Source organism: Leuciscus leuciscus, assembly GCF_965113295.1.
Source record: "Leuciscus leuciscus genome assembly, chromosome: 15".
Lineage (NCBI taxonomy): Eukaryota > Metazoa > Chordata > Actinopteri > Cypriniformes > Leuciscidae > Leuciscus > Leuciscus leuciscus.
In genome coordinates this window covers 11,168,653-11,189,614 of record NC_138739.1, presented here as the reverse complement: position 1 = coordinate 11,189,614, position 20,962 = coordinate 11,168,653, and the positions used below count along the sequence as shown (strand labels likewise).

Genomic DNA, 20,962 nt, shown 5'->3' with positions numbered 1-20,962 from the left:
TTCAGTTCTGGTGTTTGTGATGGTCAGAGATCCACTTTGATCGTCCAGCTTCAGTCTGTCTCTGAATCTCCCATCAGGAACATCATCATATGTGGAGAAGATTCCATCAGCTCTACTGATTTGAGCTATCAGAGAGTTTTCAGCTCCATATTTCCACAGTATGTCATCATCTTCGTGTATTTCAGTAACATCAGTGTTTAGAGTGACAGAATCTCCCTCATCACTGACACTGAATCACCAAACACACCTGATGAACAAACATATATATATATTTTTTTTTACAAAATTAAGATTTCTGTTTATAAATAATAATAAAAAAGCTGTAGTTCTTAATCTTTAGATGTGAATTAAAGAACAGAGGCAAAAACACAAATAGCCTCTGCTGATGCAGGAACAGATGAGCTGGAAAATATGAGAGAAATAAGAGTCTGACAGGAATAAAATGTTTATTGGAACATCAGTCGGTCAGTGCTGACACTAACAGGCCTGATGTTCAAAAAAAAAAAAAAAAAAAAAAAAGTAGGTTCTATCTAATCTAAGAAAAAGCATTGCCACCCTAGAATTATCCTGGTAAAAAATATACATTCAAGCAGTGTTTGCTGTACTTTCAGCAGCGGTGCTTCAGTGTGAAAAGGGTTTTGAAATAATGGCCAGAAATTGTCTGAAATCAAACACTTCTCTACTATATATTATGAAATTGTTTGAATAGTAGGCAAAAAGTATCCGGATGACAGAGCTACTGCCGCGATTCAGAAGTATACATACAATGGACACTTTTCTATCCCATAAGGCCACAGGAGAGTTAATCTTTTATTATGTATTAACTCAATATTTTTTTTCATTTAATTTAATTTAATTTAATTTATTTATTCTCTTTTCATGGTAATGCATCATGAAATGCCTCAACAACAATCCAACAAACACAACAATAATACATTCCATGACAAGAAGAACAGGAGGATAAAGGAAAAAAAAAAATCTTATAAACTCTTCCTTATATTCAGAAAGTTACAAATTGGATGGCCTCACCGACGCCAAAAAATAACAAAATAGCCAACCGTCATTATCATCATTGTTGTTATAATTTTAACAATTTTCACATTCATCTTTATACAAGTTAACCCTTGTGAAAAAAATGCACTTTAGTGTACTTTTATAAAGTGTACTTATTATACAAATAATATACTTTAAATGAATACACTTAAGTGTAAATTAAATGCACATTTTTCACCACACTGAATGCACATTAAGTATAATTGATTTGAAATATATCACATATTAAGTTGAAATAAAATGCAATAAGTTGTCATTAAGAGTGATTTTTTGGTACAACTTAAGTGGCACTTTAATACAACTTTATATTTACTTTCATAATTGCTTCTAGTGTCTTTAAAAATGGATTTTAAGTGCACTGCTCAATGCACTGACAAGCAATTAATGTGAACTAAAATGTACTTTAATGTCAGTTAACAATACACTTAAGTGTGAATTAAATGTAATGTTTTCACCGCTTAAGTGCATTTTATTTGTATTTAATTTCAAATGTATTACAAATTAAGTTCATATTAAATGCAATTAGTTGAACTTTTGAATGCTTTTTTAAACAACATTAATGGGACTTTAATACATATTTAATAAGTACTTTCATAATTGCAAAAAGTGTATTTAAAATATAGTTAAAGTGTAGTTTAATGAACTGACAAACAATTAATGTGAACTACAATATACTTTAATGTCAGTTAACAATACACTTAAATGTGAATTAAGAGTAATGTTTTCGACAAACGTATATGTAATCGATTTCAAATGTATCAAAGATTAAGCTCAAATTAAATGCAATTAGTTGAAATTAAGAGTGATTTTTTGGAACAACTTAAGTGGGACTTTAATACATTTTTATATGAACTCTGAAATATGGTAAAAGTTATACTGACAAGCAATTAATGTGAACTAAATATACTAATATACTAATATTATAAATATACTAATATTTAATGTAATATACATGTACACTATTATATAATTAAATACATTTGTAATGAAAATTAATAATAAAGTTGCAATTTATTTCAAATTTGAATAAAAAAAAATCTTAACCTAGTTACAATCAACACATTCAATTTAAAACACTCTACATTTACTGACAAAATCTCAAATACATACATAAAAACCTTTGTTGATGCACAAGAAAAACCAAAGAAACACTATAAACAGTTACAACACTTTAAAGGGAAAGTTCACTTTATAATGAAAATTCTTTCATCATACTCACCCTCAAGTTGTTTTAAAACTGTATGAATTTATTTCTTCTGCTGAACACAAAAGAAGATATTTTGAAAAATGTCAGTAACCAACCAGTTAACTGGTCCCATTGACTTCCATAGTAGAAAAAAAAAAACACTATGGAAGTCAATGGGACCAGTTAACTGTTTGGTTACTGGCATTTTTCAAAATATCTTCTTTTGTGTTCAGCAGAAGAAATAAATTCATACAGGTTTAAAACAACTTGAGGGTGAGTATATGATGACAGAACTTTCATTTTAAAGTGAACTATCCCTCTCATTTAGAAAGAGTCTGGAGGACAATGATGCTTATTATGCACAATCATTTTCTCCCTCATACAAAGGTACCTAAACCTATCCATCACAGAAAACATTTAGCATTTTTACATTTTCAGAAAACATCATTCTGTATGATAAGATTACTTACTGGTAATTTACTGGTATTACTATACTTTTGGTCCCCATAACCTAGGGATTACCAGTACACACATTTTAGAAGCAAACACACAGTACCTCAAACACACAACCCATGAATTAATACAAACAAAATGTGAAGAAAAGTATCATTCCATGTACAACACTAAGATTTAAACGGGTAATGCTTTACAAAAAGGTATTATTAGTTAACTACTTCAGTTAAGTTATCATGAACTAAGAATGAATAATACTTTAAGCATTTATTATTCTTAGTTAATGTTAATTTCAACATTTAATAATACATTATTATATTCAAAAGTTGTGTATGAAAATGAATGCACTGTGAACTCACATGAACAATGCCTAAATTGTATTAACTAACTTTAACAAACTATATTTTAATTAACTAATATTAACAAAGATGAATAAATACTGTAAAAAAATGCTCATTGTTAGATCATGTTGGCTAATACATAAACTAATATTAACAAATGAGATCTAATTAAAGTGTTACCGAACCTTGTTAATTTTTAGCTCTTAAACCTTTACATAGCACCAACATTAAACAGGACAAAATGCTTACTCCAGCATTGCAGTGAATATAAGTTAGTCTAAAAACAAAACTAAAACCTGAAGAAATCCAAAGGCACAAAAACAAGAAAACCAAAATCTTTTGTCACCAAATGTTTTGAAGTTATTGGAAAGTGCTGTTTATGTCAATGTCACAGGTGCTCTCCAAAGTAAATGTGAATGGAAATGTTCCAAAGAGGCAGGAAAGTCCGAAAAAATACCTTGAGAAAAAAAAAAAAAAAAAAAAAAAAAAAGAAAACAGAAGGAAACCATGCAAAACAGATCCAGACCATTATTATATTATTATATTATATATAACAAATTCACAGACAACATATGTTCACATTCATGGCACAATTCAAACGGGACCAGAAAATAATTATTTTCTCCCATTCACTTGCATTGACGATTTTTCAACCTAGAGGTCCACTTGGCGTTTTACGGATGGGCGGGACCCCTTACCAGCTCTTTAGGGAGGACCGAGTGTTTAGTTCACTTCGTCGGCATAAATGGCCGCATTTCTGAACGAAAAATGGTGAAAATGAAGTTTATTTTTGTTTTGCTCTCACTATTACTCGACCAAGGTAAGACATTTCGGTCCGTGTAACGCTTTGCAGTTCTTTGTTCAATTTGAAATTTAATAATCAGAAATGAGAAAACGGCCCCTTTATTCGTTTTTTCGTTTTTTCAAAAAAACGAAAAAACGAGATTTCGGCTTGATTTTTCGTTTTTTTGGTTCACAGGCAAAAAAACGAATAAATGACTTCAAAATTCGTTTTCCACATCTGGGCGGCCTGACACGCCCCCTTCCGCCGATTGGTCAAGCAAATCTGAGCATGTGACGTCATCAGTTGTCGCTCAGGTCTGTTCAACAAAATAATAGTCCTCTACTATGGCTACAGATTCTTAAACTGTACAGGGCAGGTCAGGTCCTATTGGGCTTTCTTCTGTGCAACATTACACGTTTCACAGAAATCTTTACATCAGAAATATTAATTATTAGTCTGCCACCAGCCTGTTTTATTTAGCTGTGTGTGGTGAAGCTGCGCTTGACAGCGCCGAGCGGGAGAGGCTCACTGACCAATGTTCAGATCAGCAGTCAGAACTTTTCTTTTAGACGCTCCGTTTTGCCACGGGATGGTGATTGCAAATACTGTAATGCCAATCGGCTGAGGGTGGGTACCAGTGATGCGCGGGTTGATCCGAAATGAGCGGGTGCCTGCGGTCACCCGCGGTTACCCGCGGTTACGAGTCATCCAAAAATATTTTTAATGATTTTCGGGTCGCGGTCGGTCGGGTCGTTTGAAATAAAGATGCCAATTAAACCTTTGTAATTTATATAGTACTAGAGAGCATATGAGCGGAGTGGAGCGGTGAGAATCTCCGCTCATCGCTCACGGAACTGTCCACCCCTCCGCTCCCCCGCTCAAACATCAGGCCGCTCCGCGCATTATCGCTCAGCGCTCAACGCAGTTTGCTCCGCGCTCCACCAAAATCGCCCCCCCGCTCGCTCCAAAAAAGGAAAAAAAATCTACATGTATATCACTGTTAGCTTAGACCACAGCCTTACCTCCTAAAGAACTAATGAGCAACAACAACATTTTTCAAATAGAAATGTTTTATTTCAAATTAGGCCTAGGCTATAAGGAATATAGCCTACACAAAGTCCTGTAAAATTTAACGAATAAATGGGCCTAATAATATAAATAACAATTATATAAACAAAAATATAGCCTACATACATTTTTTTAAAGTAAATTTACTATTAGGCCAGAATTTTGATAAGTTAACTTTTGCGCAACGCGCACGATTAAAATTTAAATGGGCTTATATCCATTGTACACATAAACTGCTGTAAAATAAAACGAATAAATGGGCCTAATAATATAAATAAAATTTATATAAACAAAAATATAAAAATATAAAAATATATACATAAACGTTTTAAAAGTTGGCTAAATTAACTATTAGGCCAACATTCTTATAACTGAACTTTTGCACAGCGCGCAGGATTAAAATTTAAATGGGCTTGCCTTGTATCAATTGTTTGAATATTACGCTGTATTTAATTTACACTTTGTTACAAGTTACCGTAGGCCATTCAATTTGCTAACCTTTTGCTTTCTTCCCAGCGTGTTCAGATAGCACACTGCATGTTTTCGAGAGATGTGTCTTTTTAGATTCCAAAATGAATCTTTACTGACTGAAACGATGTCTCCACATTCGTTTTCTTCTACCACATTATAGTTAGTTTTATATTATAGTGTAGCCTACCTGTATGACTTCTTATTTTCCTTTTTGAAGTAGCCTACTTTTTGAACTCCATTATTGAGCCGAGTTTTGACTGAAAATAGAATCCATCTTGCAGTCATCAACTGAGTCATGCTTCAGAATCGTGGTGTGCGCGGAGCGAAATTGGAGCGGGAAATAGGGCGACGCTCCATCCTTTTAAAAATGCCGCTCTGCGCTCTGTCCAAGATCCGCCCGCTCGCTCCCGCTCCACTCCGCTCACATGCAATTTTCTATGAAATACATAGGCCTGCTACACTTTATTGGCTGAATAACTGGCGCGAAGGCACGAGCTCAGTCTGCAGGTAGAGATGGAGGCGGCAAGAGAAAAGGTGAAGACTGGGGAGTGGAAGCTCCGCAAATACAAAAAACAGAAAGAGCAAAATGTGGGAGACATTTGCCGAAATAATGAAAGATGATGACCAAAGTGCTGGCTTTGTCATGTGTACTTCTTGCTATGCATTTACTACTTTTAAAAAATGCGGGTCAGGAAGCGGGTCGGGTACAATATTTTCTTCTTTTTTTTTTTGCGGTCCGAGTTGCGGGCGGGTTAGTTGAAAACGTCGGTCGGGTGCGGGTTGTTTATACATTGACCCGCGCATCACTGGTGGGTACCGATGATGGTGAAATACATTTTTACTGAAACTGTAATCCGCGACCCGTGAGAATGAGACAGAAGTTATCTTGCGCCTTTAATTGCCTTCGCTATTGTCCTGTCAATCATCTGTTAACAAAAACATAAATAAAAAACTGTTTAATATAAGTGACTTTGTCTTTGTTTTATTGTTTTTGTTGTTTTTAGTCAAATAATCGTGAACCACAAACTGAGCCTTCGTTTTAAAGGGCAATTTCCAAATATATTTTATTTATTTGTTATAATATGGGTATTTTATAATACAGCATAAATAAAAACAAGCACACGTAATATGTATGCCTATTTGGTTTTGTTTGTGTGAACTTTCATCCCCAACCATATTTCTTCATGCTCCACGCTCAGCACCCCTACTTCCCATGGTAGGCCTATAATTAACATGTAAAATCTTTGGTATATGTAATCTATATGTAATATTTAAAAACACTTTACAGTGTGATGGAAAAAAAACTTTTCTTAAAGTGTGTTGTATACTGTAATTGTAAACGGTTTTTTGAAAGAAAAACATTGCGAGCAAATGTCGAATTGTTGTTTAAAATATAAATCAACAAAAGGCTTTAGGCTGTCTGATTAACTCTGTATGAACAAACACACAGGTTTGCAGTATAGGTGGCACAGAAGCAGCATCTGACCCTGCATTTTTAGATGTACATTACACACTAATGCAGCTCAAAGGAGGCACTGTGAATTTGCATAGCAATTTCATTCTAAGCGGCCATTAAATGTGAAGTGACAACATGAAACACTACTTTCAATATATAAAAAAGCAAGTCAGCCTGATAATGATTGAATACCAATTTACTCATTTAGGCTCACAATAAGCAGATTACATAATTATACCATGAAAAAAAATGATATAGGCTATATATATGTGTGTGTGTGTGTGTGTGTGTGTATGTGTGTAAAGGTATGCCACTTACTGGTGGAACCCAAACAGAAGTCCAGTTCTGGCTGTATAATCAAACAATAAAAACGAGAAACAATGCATGCCATCAAGAACATTTATTGATTCCACAGGAACTTGATCCAGTTTCCCCCATTTTGACTAATAACTACTTTGTGTTCATTCAGAGGACAGTAAGGCAAACTATTAAGCATGAACTCGAACAGGATCAATTAACATTTTCAAAGCATTTTGGAACTCTTCTTGGTGGAAATTGACAGCACGTTCAAAAAGAGATGAAATGTCAGGATACTGCATAGAAAACGTATGGAGTTCAATTGCCTTTGCAATATTTTGCATTTATATATTTTTGTATATATTTTATAGTTTTCAGATGATTTGATATAATTTAATTGATTAGTTTGTTAAATACACATACTTTATCTGTTTGATTATTGTATTATATTTAATACAATATCTCTTCAGTTTAAACCATAAACGCATGCTCTCCATTCAAGTGGACATCTGAAAATCTCTTTGAAAAATTTGTAAAATCAAAAATCAAAAATCAAATCTTGTTTTCCATGCCCTAAGAGCAATAAAACACATAGGAAAAAAATCCTGACTGAGGTTATCATAATTCATGCATGAAATGGTTAAACACTTTTTTTATTTATGTTTTTGTTAACAGAAGTTCTCTTGCGCCTTTAATTGCCTCCGCTATCGTCCTGTCAATCACCTGTCTCATTCTCACGGCCCACGGGTCGCGGCTATGATTACAGTTTCAGTAAAAATGTATTTCACCATCATCGGTACCCACCCTCAGCCGATTGGCATTACAGTATTTGCAATCACCATCCCGTGGCAAAACGGAGCGTCTAAAAGAAAAGTTCTGACTGCTGATCTGAACATTGGTCAGTGAGCCTCTCCCGCTCGGCGCTGTCAAGCGCAGCTTCACCACACACAGCTAAATAAAACAGGCTGGTGGCAGACTAATAATTAATATTTCTGATGTAAAGATTTCTGTGAAACGTGTAAAGTTGCACAGAAGAAAGCCCAATAGGACCTGCCCTGTACAGTTTAAGAATCTGTAGCCATAGTAGAGGACTATTATTTTGTTGAACAGACCTGAGCGACAACTGATGACGTCACATGCTCAGATTTGCTTGACCAATCGGCGGAAGGGGGCGTGTCAGGCCGCCCAGATGTGGAAAACGAATTTTGAAGTCATTTATTCGTTTTTTTGCCTGTGAACCAAAAAACGAAAAATCAAGCCGAAATCTCGTTTTTTCGTTTTTTTGAAAAAACGAAAAAACGAAAAAAGGGGCCGTTCTTCGTGTTGAAAGTCTATTTCCAATAAACACACAGACCGCGTTAATACAAAGTCATTAGGTTAGATTGAGCCTGATGTGTGAAAACGTTATCGCTTTTTATCGCGTTTCAGTGTTTCTCACTGCTCTGTCCCCTTTGTCTTGTGTAATAATGAAAAAAATAAAATAAAATAACAGGCTGTGCCAATAAAAACGGACCAAGCCATTAGGTAAATTGAAATAAAACTATAAAACTATAGGCCTATTTGTGAAATAGGCTATTTCACAATACATTTTTGGTCAGTAAACCCTTCCCTGTCTAACTTCACGATTCTGATTTGGGAAAACTTTCAGTACAGTTTTAGCCAGTTAAAATGGAAGAGAATTGATGACAAATGTATTTGAAACAAATTGCATTGCATTAACCATGCTTGCAATTTAATGCATTGTATTTTTAGGGCTTGCTTTTTTATGGACTGAAACTCAACATGGTTGCATATTTCATCTGTGAATATTTCAATTCAAAACATTTCACACACATTAAAATTTCAATAATCCAAATTCACCTTTCAGACTTCACTTCCAAAATATTCTGTCTGTTTAAAAATACAATATTCGACAGGCAATGTTCTGCCATTTTATTTCACTTATTCGCTTCCACAAATACAGTGGTTCACTGAATTGCCGGATGTGAAATGTTTAACTTTCTGTTGAATTTAAACCACTGAATTTGTCTAAGCGAATTTGTAAGACAGAAAATCGCCTGTTGAATATCAGATTTTAACAGACCAAACATTTTGCAAGCCCTTAAAGTACAATGCATCAAAATGCAAGCATGGAATTTTTCTTTTCAATTAGTGCAATTCAACAAGCTTTTTTATTTCAAATACATTTGTCATTATTTTACTTCCATAAAAATAACATTTAAATGATCATTCTGCTACAGTTTTTGCTTGAACATATTAAACATATCTAATAATTTTTTTACATATTAAAACTAGTGTATGAAACGGCAAGTGTAAATTATATAATTGATTTTTAATATTCATTTTGCACCAACGTTGCACAAATGTAATGGAAAAAGTACATTTAAATACAGAGAAATTCATTGCCATTTTACATATTGCATTGTCATTTTTCATATTATGTTTCAAATTGACTAAGTATAAAATTTGAAGTATATCCCATAATGATGTTATATAGCAGTTGTGACAAGTTATATTTTATTATTAAAAGAGTAATATCATATTTTTAAATATGATGGTTTCATCTGAATCTAACCATGTTGTCAACAAATGGGAAAGTAAGTCAGCCACTTATTATCAAAGGAACACTCCACTGTTTTTGAAATAGGGTTTATTCACCTTATTTCCTACATTTAGATAGTTGGGCAAATGCATTTTTGTCTCAGTGTATGGATTGTTTTAGTTTGGAAGCGCCACCGCTAGCTTAGCTTAGCATAATGAATGGAATCCGTTGTTGCCAGCTAGCATGTCCTGAGTAAAAGTGAAAAAAAAAAAAAAAAAAAAGGATTACTTCTTGTGGCCTGCGTATTCACAACGAGTACAAATAGCGATTTCCTAGGCAGATATTGACTTGGGACTATATTGGGAGAAGCACAGGCGAAGCACTGCTACTTGAACGCATGTACACAGAACAAAACCACCAGCTTAAACAATGATTTACTGTCATCTTCTACCGGTGTGCGTCGCTAATAATAAAACGTACAGGAAACATTAGTTCCTAGGACAGCTTACTATATATATACAGTATATATATATATACACATATATATATATATATATATATATATATATATATATATATATATATATATATATATATATATATATATATATATATATACACAGGGGTGTAACAATATATCATGTCACAATACACTACAAAAAAGCATCAATATGTTTTGTGGATAGTGACAATATGTATTGAGTATAATTCACCCAAAATTTAAAATTCTGTGTGAGAAAAAATTCAAGTTTAAAGAGTTTTAGTGTCAGTACTATTAAACTACTATATAATGTTGAATATAATGTATAATGCAATGGGGGAATATTTGTAATGTGGTCTTGATAATGTCAAATGTCTAAAGTTACCAGTAAAAAGTGGCATACATAATTTTAAATACCTCTTGTCAGTGAAAGAGTGCAACCATATTCCTCTAAAATAATTCTGTGTTTTCAGCTTCAGGATCATGAATATTTTTATTCTGGTGTCTTTATTGGCCTGTGCAATAGTTTATCAGCACCAAGTCCAACTCTATTCATTTACACCCCCAACGTAATACCAAATTTAGCATTTTAATCAACAGTACATTTTTTTGTTAACCTTTTACCATATGTATCGCTATAATATCATATTGTGAGTTCAGTATTGTGATATGTATTTAATCGTGGTGTGAGGGTGTCGTTACACCCCTAATATATATATATATCATCAAATTAGTGCCAAATGAACTTTGCGTTGCAGATCAGCATATATAGTGAAACACATGTTTAGGAAAGTGCTGCAGTGAGTTTCTGTTGTAGTGCTTTAGAGGAGAATACAATTACATGCACCTTTTACTCCAGTGGGTCTTTAGTTAATGAAAATACGTCACTGTATGAATACACAAATATATGTATAGAGAAAGATGAATCAGGATGTGGTTTGTGGTTTGTATGATGTTCATTAAGTTGTTCAGGATCATCCTTGAGACTCATGTATGTTTGTCTGATGAGTTAAAGTACACATCTTATGCTGTATCTTTGCATGTGTCATTTATTATATTTTGAATTTTACCCCTCAATTTTTATAATCTGAAAAGATTAACTTAATTTCTTCTTCAGGTGTGCCTGGTGTTGATTCAGTTGAAGTGTCTGCGTTTGTGATGGAGGGAGATTCAGTCACTCTAAACAATTGTGTGAAAAAACCCCAACAAGACACAATTAAATGGTATTATAATGGCATTCGCATCGGTCAAATCAATAGAGATCTCAGTGATATCTGTACAGATGTTCAGTGTAATGAAGATACTGAGAGATTCAGAGACAGACTGAAGCTGGATCATCAGACTGGATCTCTGAACATCACAGACACACACTCTGGAGTTTATAAACGGAGGATCAGCAGCGGCAAAAGATACAGTGACAAGATCTTCAGTGTTTCTGTTCATGGTGAGTCAAATGTTTAATTGCAGATTTATGTTTAATCCCGTAGTATCACATCATTAATCTTTTTTTTATTTATTTTTTTATAAAGTAGTTCTAATTATAGCTGCTTCTTCTCTTTAGCTGTAGCTCCATCAGAACAGTATACATTAAATCTGAACTGTCTATCCACTGGCAAGCTGATAGTTGTAGCAGATCAATATCCTTGTGGTCATCACTCTGAGTTTGGTCCCTTTTTTTAAAGTTTAAAGTTATTTCATGTAACAACAGTCAGAGTGCTAATTAACACAATTACAATCTGGGTATCGTCACCCTTCAGAACAACTTGAAAAAATAAGAAAAAATGAAAAGGACATTGAAGATTTTGATGAAGTTTAACCTCAACATCATTTTATTGTATTGACAGTCAGATAAACTCTCTGAAGACAGTTACACTGCCGTGCAAAGGCAAAAGACCGTAACTTCGTTTTTGGTCGAAAATGAGTTATTTATATTTTTGGCACATTCAAGACCTTCTTTATCATGTGGATAATTATCTTGAATCAATTCCGTTGTTTTTTCGAGAAAATAATGATTTGTCTTAACAGTAACTTCCAAAAGCCCATGAGAAACAAAGGCAGAACACCGTAACATCAGTTACCGCTCTTTGGCTTTGTTTTGGAACGCTCAAAATGAGTTACGGTGCTCTGCCTTTGTTTAGCCGCGCGTCAATATGAAGTTACTGTGCCGGTGTTCTATCAAATAATGCTACCTACCAGACTGTACGGTGTTCTGCCTTTGTTTTACTGTCCATTAAAATTAAAATTATGGTGTAGCCTGTGTACTTTGTACAGCTGTCATCAGTCCCTCTAACTTCTGATGTCCTCAGAGCTTTGTCCTGCACAATTGCGGTCAGAACATTTAGTATGGTCTGAACCCGCGCTCCATCGACAAACGTGCGATAACGATCGCGAAGGATTATGCAGAGTTAACAGAAAAACGTTACACATTGCCGTATCAGATGAATACAACCAAGAATTAAAGCTTGGCAAACTAGCTGGCAGAGTGCCAAAACTTCGCCTTCAGCCCCGCCCTAAACGCGGTCAAGTCAACGCTGGACTAATATATCTATGGAGGTATTTTGTCATGTCAAATGTATTAATAATGCCATCAGAATGCAACCAAAGCACAGGATAGCAATAAGTAGATGGCTATAAATAATTGTAAATCATACAAAATAAATGCCATGATCACTAGATTTTATACAGGTGTTACTATAATGATTTTGTTAATGGTGATCAGCAACCAAATATTGATAATGTGGAAGTTACTGCCTTTTGCATTGGCATGACTTCTCACTTTTTGCTGACAATACAAAGGCAGAGTACAGTAACTTTAAAATAGTGGTCAAAAGTATTTTGTTTATTAAATTATTAAAATATTTTTTTATGTATATAATTTTCATTACTAAAACATCTATTTGCCAGATTTCCAGTGTCCTACCTATAATTAATTTGGCGGGACAACTAAAAATCTTTAAAGTCATTTTTCTCAGTTCCACACTCTAGCGACTTAAGGTCTTTTGCCTTTGTAGGGCAGAGTATTGTTTGCCCACAGGTTTAATTTTCTTGGATATGGTGTGAAACTACAAATAAAACAAATTAACATATTTCAATAATAATAGTAATGTACAGGAATTAACAACAATTGCAACATCCACATTCAGATAATATAATGTTATGCTTACAATTAAACATGACATTATGTAATGTAAATAATGAAATACAAGCACAATGTGGCTAATGCAATAGCCTAATGGAAAATATCAATAACTCTCTTTAACTGTAACTGTTCACATTTATATGCAAGTTTTATAAACATCCATGCAAATCAATAAATACTTAGAAGCGATGCTGTTGAAAGGTTTAAGATTACAGAGATATGATTAACGAGAGCCATCGCTGCCAGCATGGAACACACACACACACACACACACACACACACACACACACACACACACACACACACACACACACACACACACACACACACACACACACACACACACACACACACACACACACACACACACACACACACACAGCCAGCTCTAAACCATAAATAAAGTGAACAGGAGAATTAAAGCCATGAATAACATTAACGAATTACAGACATTAAATAAATCTGTTATCAAATTAAACAAAATATTAACTCTTTTACAACAAACTTGTTCCAGCACAATAACAGTGACAAAGTACACACAGCATCTTGGGTTCACCGGTGTCAGAATGAACCCAGAACATCAAATCTCAAACCTTTTGCACAGTTAGTTTATCACTCTTAATGTAAATGAAGTTGCTCTTGTTGTAGCTGTGGTCTGTATGTTCATGAAGTTGAGACACGTCACTGTCTGAGAAGGTTCTCTGTGTTTACACTCATTCCCAGGGGCGCCTCCAGGAATTTTGGGCCCCGTGACAAAAAAATCTAAATCGGGCCCCCTCTGCGCAGCTGTTGTCACCACATCTCTAGGACCTTACTGTCCCATCAAAAGCTTTACATAACTCTAATCAAAGGCTTGCAACTGTCTTGCTTCTTGTAGTTCAATACTAGTACTAGCACAATATTTAATGCTGTGATTTGTAAATGCAAGTCTGCAGATCACTATTTGATGCAAGATTAAAAGCTACCATAAAAATGTCCTTAAGGCAATCCTTTACATTCTCAATGTATTTTTATTGTAAAATTAATGACAGATTTAAAAAAAAAGAAAAACAAACAAACAAAAAACTAAATATATAAACTTTTTAATTAAAATAAATTAACATCATCATCATCATCATCATCTCAAAACAATGAAAACAGCAGATTTTTTAACATAACTGCACATAAATGCCAACAACAAAATCAATTTGACATGTAAAACGGGATTTCCACATCAGGGTTATTATAGTGCTACAAAACAGGGCTGCCGTTTCCCAAAAGCATCGTAAGACTAAGTTGATCGTAAAAACGATCGTACGACTGATCTTAATATTATGGTCTGTTGTTTCCCAAAAGCATCGTAGCTTAAGTAGCACTAGATCTACGAGTGCTCTGGAGTAATCGTACATCCCCAAGTGCATCGTAAGAAGACAGATTTAGGACACCTGCAGGACAACCGGCAGATTGCACCTTTAACTTTATTCAAATGTTGTGATTATAATATAAGGTTTTGATTGTACTTTATTGTACACTTTATTACTCTTTTTTTTGTTGTTGGTTAAATTAATGTATAAATCAAATAATTAAAAAGGTCAGAAAACAAAACAAAAAAATATATAAATAATTTAATCTAATAATTTTAATCAAAATGAATGTAATGAACAAAAAAAAATCCTTTAAATCTGTTAAAAATGACATCTTTGTTTCACTCTATCTCCTCTAAAAGGACATTAATTTCATCTCTTTGAAAGTTATCTTTCGTTTTGTTTTTCATTTTGTCAGTGCCTCCGCCTGTAGGTGCTTTATATAGACTTGTCTTGATTGCTAATCCACAACAGATGACAATTATTAGGTTAAACGTTCAGAATACGATCCCATATAAGGTTATGTTTCAGCACTTCACCAATGGACAGCGACTCTTACACACTGGACGCGATTTTGACGCACGAATAATTCGCGCGATGGTTTTATTTTTCGATCAGCTGTTTGTGTAATGAGTGCTTCCACACCGAACGCGAATGTGCTGCGGCGAAAAAACGACTTTTATTTTATTCGCTTCGATGTCGATTTTTTTTTTAACTTTTGCGGCGACAGAATAGGCTTCAGCCAATCATATACTACAAGGACAACGATTTGAAAGGCAACGTGTGGCGTAGCATTGCCAACCAACACGGTTATCACGACTGTGAGTGTGCTGTGTGATAGTTTTAGTCGTTGTATAGTCCTGTGCTGTGTAGGCTAGCAGGCTAAACTACATTTGGGATAGAAAGCTAACACTATTACGTCAAAGATAGAGACAGAGACCGTGTTTACTTTGAACATGTAACAAAATGTAGTGAGACTATTTAGGGCTGCTTTTAGTATACTATACATTCTTTGTGTGATATCTACAGTTTCTAGTCGAATGATTTTAACTTGTTACACACACACATACACTCACTCGCGCACACACACACACACACACACACACACACACACACACACACACACACACACACATACACTCACTCGCGCACACACACACGCACACACTCGCTCACTCACTCGCGCACACACACACTCGCTCGCTTCGTGTGTTACATGTAATGTGTAGTGACATTACAAAACGCACTGTGTGAAGACGAAAAAAACTGCACATAAGCATACTCCCCTTCAGACTCTGTTCTTTAAGATTGGTTGCACCCAAAACCTTATTTTCTGTCTTTTAAAGAAAATGAAAAGCTCGTCTTCACTGGATGATGATGATGAAGTGTCCATGTTTTCTCAGCTGTCGGCGCGAAAGTTTTGGAATGTTGAAGCTCTCTGAACGTCACAGACGTCGCAAATTCGCGTCGCGGCTGATGTGAATGGTTTTGACGCGAACTATTCGCACACGAACTATTCGCTTTTTCGTTTCGCTTTTTCGTTACGCATCCAGTGTGAAAGGGCCTTTAAGTAGCACGTTCATGTTAAGTGCATTTTTGGGAAACGCTCGTGGAATTGCTGCGAGAAAGCGCTCTTATAAGAGCTAAGATACATCGTTATCGGGAAACCCGGCCCAGATCAAGTGATCACTAAATCAATAGGTTTTGAGGTTTGGAATGATGGGAATAATAGTCCGTATCTATAGATGTCATTTAACGGCCAAAATTCAGTCTAAATGAACGCATCAAACTGGATCATTTTAATACTGTCTGTGCAGGTCGAGGTAAGCTACTACTTGTTTCTGACTGCATCCAGTACAGAGAGAGAGGAGTTTTTTTTTTTTTGTCATAATGGTCATTATGTGAGAAAATAATTTGTGTTTGATTTCTGTCATTAATAAATATTTCATTTTCTTTTTTATGATGGGAAAAAGAGCAAGAGAGACAGTCAGAGAACCCCACACAGACTCCCTAGAAAAATGCTAAGTCATTAACACAGTGTTGCTCACCTTCTTCACTGGGACAGGGAGGGGTAGTTATGGGGAGACTGGGGTGCTGCTGACTCATCCGTCTGCTAAAATGGGCATGTCACAGTGTCTGGTGGTTCCCTGGGTTAAACACTAGAGGTCCTCAGTTTTCACGGTGTCTATGCATTCTCACTACAATTCCCATGATGCTGTCTGTCACTGATTGTTCATTGCCTTACAGCTGTTTCTCATCACCTTGTTAGCACTTGTGTATATATACCCTGTCTGTTTCAGTGTTTGTCACGGAGTCCTTGTATATTGTCCCCATACTTCCGTTGTTAGTTCAAGCCTGTTTCTTGTGTTTATCTTTTATGTTTTTGGATTGCCTTTTGGATTATTGACCTCTGCCTGGACTGGTTGTGAGTACGGATTACCCTTTAATAAAACACTGCTTTTGGGTCTCTAATTCCCTGTGTGTGCTTGTCGTGACAGAAGGACTCCGTCATGCAGAGATCCAGCGGTATGTGGTCTCCAAAATCTCCAGCCACTGAGAAGGGGAGAAACAGCTGTAAGGCAATGAACAATCAGTGACAGACAGCATCATGGGAATTGTAGTGAGAATGCATAGACACCGTGAAAACTGAGGACCTCTAGTGTTTAACCCAGGGAACCACCAGACACTGTGACAGGGCATGGACAATAATTTAATATTAATATCTTGCTAAACGTTTCCCTGCACTGATTAAATGTTGATGAAATGTAGGCTAACACTAGCCTGCAGCTAGCTAGCTTATTTCACTATGGACAACAGGTTAATACCACTCACAGACTAACGGCTACCCACCTTTCTTGGGGAAAAACTGGGTCACAGATTGACACCCTTTCTTTTGTCTTTCCTCTCTCTCTTTTCTCTCTTTCCTTTGTTGAAAATCAGATTTTATTTTACTATGCAACATTGTGGTCTCTGTGTTTCTGGCGCATCGACTGACTGTCTGCAGTTTAAACACCGCGCACGCTAACGCAGGACCAAACCATTTCATGCAGATTGGTCAATATGAATGTTTACTCTTTGGTCAAAGGGATATTTAACTTTTATTGCCAAAATAAGTAACATCAAAGACATCATTCATGTTATTATTATTTGATATATACTCGATGATGGTTTATATAGTGTATAATATAATATAATAAATTTAAATTAGTTTTTACTTATTTGTTGGGGCCCCTGTCAGTCAGGGGCCCTTGGAATTGTCCTAACTTTTCCCCCCTATACGGCGCCCATGCTCATTCCCTTTCTACAATTGTTGATCATTTGCTCAAGTTGTGATCATCCAAATTCTACAGAAACAATATAACTGTTGACTATCTTCTTCTCTATGATAATTAAGCCATTTTGGGGAATTAGCTCATTCTAAAATATACTTTGGAGTGGAATCTGTTTTGAGGAAGTCTTTCATTTCTTGCATAACAATGTAACACGGTTCTTTGTTATCGAAAGAAGGAGGCGGGAACCAGCGAACATTTAAATTTAGGGATACAGGATTTAGCATTTAGCTTTGTATTGGTAGAAAATCTGTAGTATTTTCGAATTACCATGCTTTCCACCCTCATATCCCCCTGAGAGGAGAGGAGAAATCGTCATTTTGCTTCATCGGAGGATTTTCTGTCCAGAGGCTATGACTACAGCCAGTAGAAGGAGCTGTTTCGCATGTTTTCAGCCCGCCCATAGAGGGTGGGATCTCACTCACATAATGTACACACAGTCAGCCGTCTTTCTTTGGAAGCTAAGTTAACAGGCTCTTGTTCTGTGGAGAAAGCTGAATAGTAGGAGAAAGCTGAGTAAGTAGGGGTTACCATCCTCCTTTTCCCTGACTTGTCCGGCGGGCGAGACCGTTCAAAATGTCCGGGATTCGGCTTTTGCTTTCTGCGGTCGCCATTCATTGTTTACATGCACACCTCTTGTGTGCACATCTAACTGAATTGGTTGGTTTCACATGACGTCACGCTGCTGCATGGCGAGAGCGTGAAACTCAGATGGAGGGCAGGAAGTGAATTAGCTGAATCTGCCGTCTGAAAAAATGCCAGTGTATTGTGTAGTTTACGGCTGCTTCAACCATTCTAATCGAGAAAAGGGAAAGGGTTTTTATAGAGTACCTAAGATTTTCACTCATAAAGGTGAGAAATGTAAAAAGCTCACAGACCAATGCCGTAAAAAGTGGATTTTTAACGTAAGTTACGTCTGCGGTCGGGAGGAGCAGAGTCTGTTAAAGCCCAAGTCTGCAACGATCACTTCGTCGGAGGTATGTTAGCTAGCCAACGTGTTTTTTGTGTCTGTGTTTATATAGCATTAGGGCTCATTTACACTGTCAGTGAAACGTGATCCAATTCCGATTTTTTGACAGTGTAAACAGGAAAAAAACGCATGCATTCGGATATTTCGAGATCCGTTTCAGGCCTCATTCATATGTGGAAATAAATCGGATATGTGCCAATGTGACTGTCATGTAATCAGGCAGATCGCATTTTCTGAGGCATATTACGTTAGGCAACGCCTCCGCGGTTAAAGCCAATATTTAAACACAATATGCTCCCACAAGTCCTGAGATCTCTCTCACACACAATAACTGAAGCATATGTGCAATGATGCCACTTTTCGTCCTCCTTCGCCTCATAATCATGGTATGTAGGGTAGAGTGGGGGAAAACGCCCCCCTTAAGGAAAATGTGACATTACAGTGAAACAAAACATAAATGTGACTAGAATTGCCATCCCGGTTTTGAGTGACTATGGCAGGAGTTATTCACCAAATATAAAAATTGCTTAGCCTTCATAATTAATTAGCATTTTGACTGAAAATATTTTTGTACAAAGGGGGCGTTTTGCCCCAGTGGTGGGGTAAAACGCCCCCCAAGGTGGGGTAAAATGCCCCCTTTCTTACAAACCAGTTTGCTTGATAGATCAACAGCAAAATTAACAGACAATAGTTTTTAATCTCTAAAAGTAAAAGGCAAGTAATGTATAAACATGTATATATATTAATATTTATTTCAGCAATGTCCAAAATAGCCAAATTTAACTACCTTCCATCAGTGAGCTAACTTTGCTAGCAAGATAGCTAGTTAATGTTCACTTGAGGTAATTTTTTCATGTTTTGTTCAAATATTTTGATTTTACCACCTAGTTATACTGCATTAAGTGTAAAACAAAGGATTTGATAGACAGAAATATTTTATTATAGTAATTATGATAGAGAGAAACTATGCTCCCAGGGGGGAGTTTTACCCCTCAGCGTAGGGGGCGTTTTACCCCACAAGCTATGACTTTTTAAAAAAAATGTTTAATTTTTTTTATATAATTATATTCCTTATAAATAACATGATCTCAAACTACAGACTTCACTATTCATCTATCATACATCACTGCGATATCCTGAAGAACAATATTCTCTTAAACACTTATTTACTAATATCTGAAAATTATAGCATTTACCATGTAATCCTCTTCTCTTAAAATATGTCGCTGGTGTCAGCTTCTCCATAGAGATTTGTATATCCCCGTTATCAACGTAGTGCATAGCAACAGTAAAAACCTATATTGACTACTTTTAGTGGTTATTTTGGGAAAAACAGGTGGGGGGCGTTTTCCCCCACTCTACCCTATATCGCAGAGCATCAAGCATATTTCGCGTTCGTCCATCTGTGCAAGAGAATTTAACCCTTTAAGCATGCGCGATGTTTCAGATAGTATGGCAAGTGTAAACACATGAATCGGATATAGATCAGAGTTGAAAGAACGTGTAAACGGACGGTCAAAAAAATCGGATAAATGTACAATACGGACACTCCGCAACGGTTTCCTTCATAGATGTATTCTCCGTGTTTACTTCCTGCCCTCCATCTGAGATCGCCCCGCCTTCGTGCGTCATAATAATCACGTGACTGAAACCCAGCTAGCGTTTACATGAACGCTAAACAAGTGATCGGTTGATGTGCGTTTTAACATTGCTAAGAAAATTCCCGCACCTCCGTTGCGAGACCGGCGCGTCTCAGTAATGACGCCACCGGCCTCGCGCCGTTCTCCCGCGGCCGTCAGCCTCGTCCTGCTCGCCACAGTAAACATAATGAATGGCGAATGTAGAACGCAAAAGCCGAATCCCGGACATTTTGGGCGATCCCGAAATCCCAGGCAGACTCGTCACGGAGACTCACTGGTAGCAGAGCCCGTCTACGGAGAGCCTGTCCACTCCCTATTAAGCCCTATTGTACCGAATTTTGGTTGTAGTACCACCAGAGTTCCACTGGGGGCGCTCGCCATGAGTGCAAAATGAATGGGAGTCAATGGG

General features: G+C 36.1%; 1 protein-coding gene and 1 long non-coding RNA gene across 2 annotated transcripts in view; both read right to left on the bottom strand.

Moving 5' to 3' along the window:
* The window catches only part of LOC309474957 (uncharacterized protein), a gene marked incomplete at its 3' end in the record, with an annotated part of 239,061 nt that overhangs the window by 99,574 nt on the left and 118,525 nt on the right, over nt 1-20,962 (bottom strand). The gene's annotated exons all lie outside the window — the stretch shown is intronic.
* LOC309476481 lies at nt 16,524-18,243 on the bottom strand. The gene is made up of 2 exons (XR_014198193.1): nt 17,302-18,243; nt 16,524-16,727 (listed from the first exon to the last, which is right to left on the bottom strand). It is a non-coding gene; the product is annotated as an uncharacterized lncRNA (long non-coding RNA).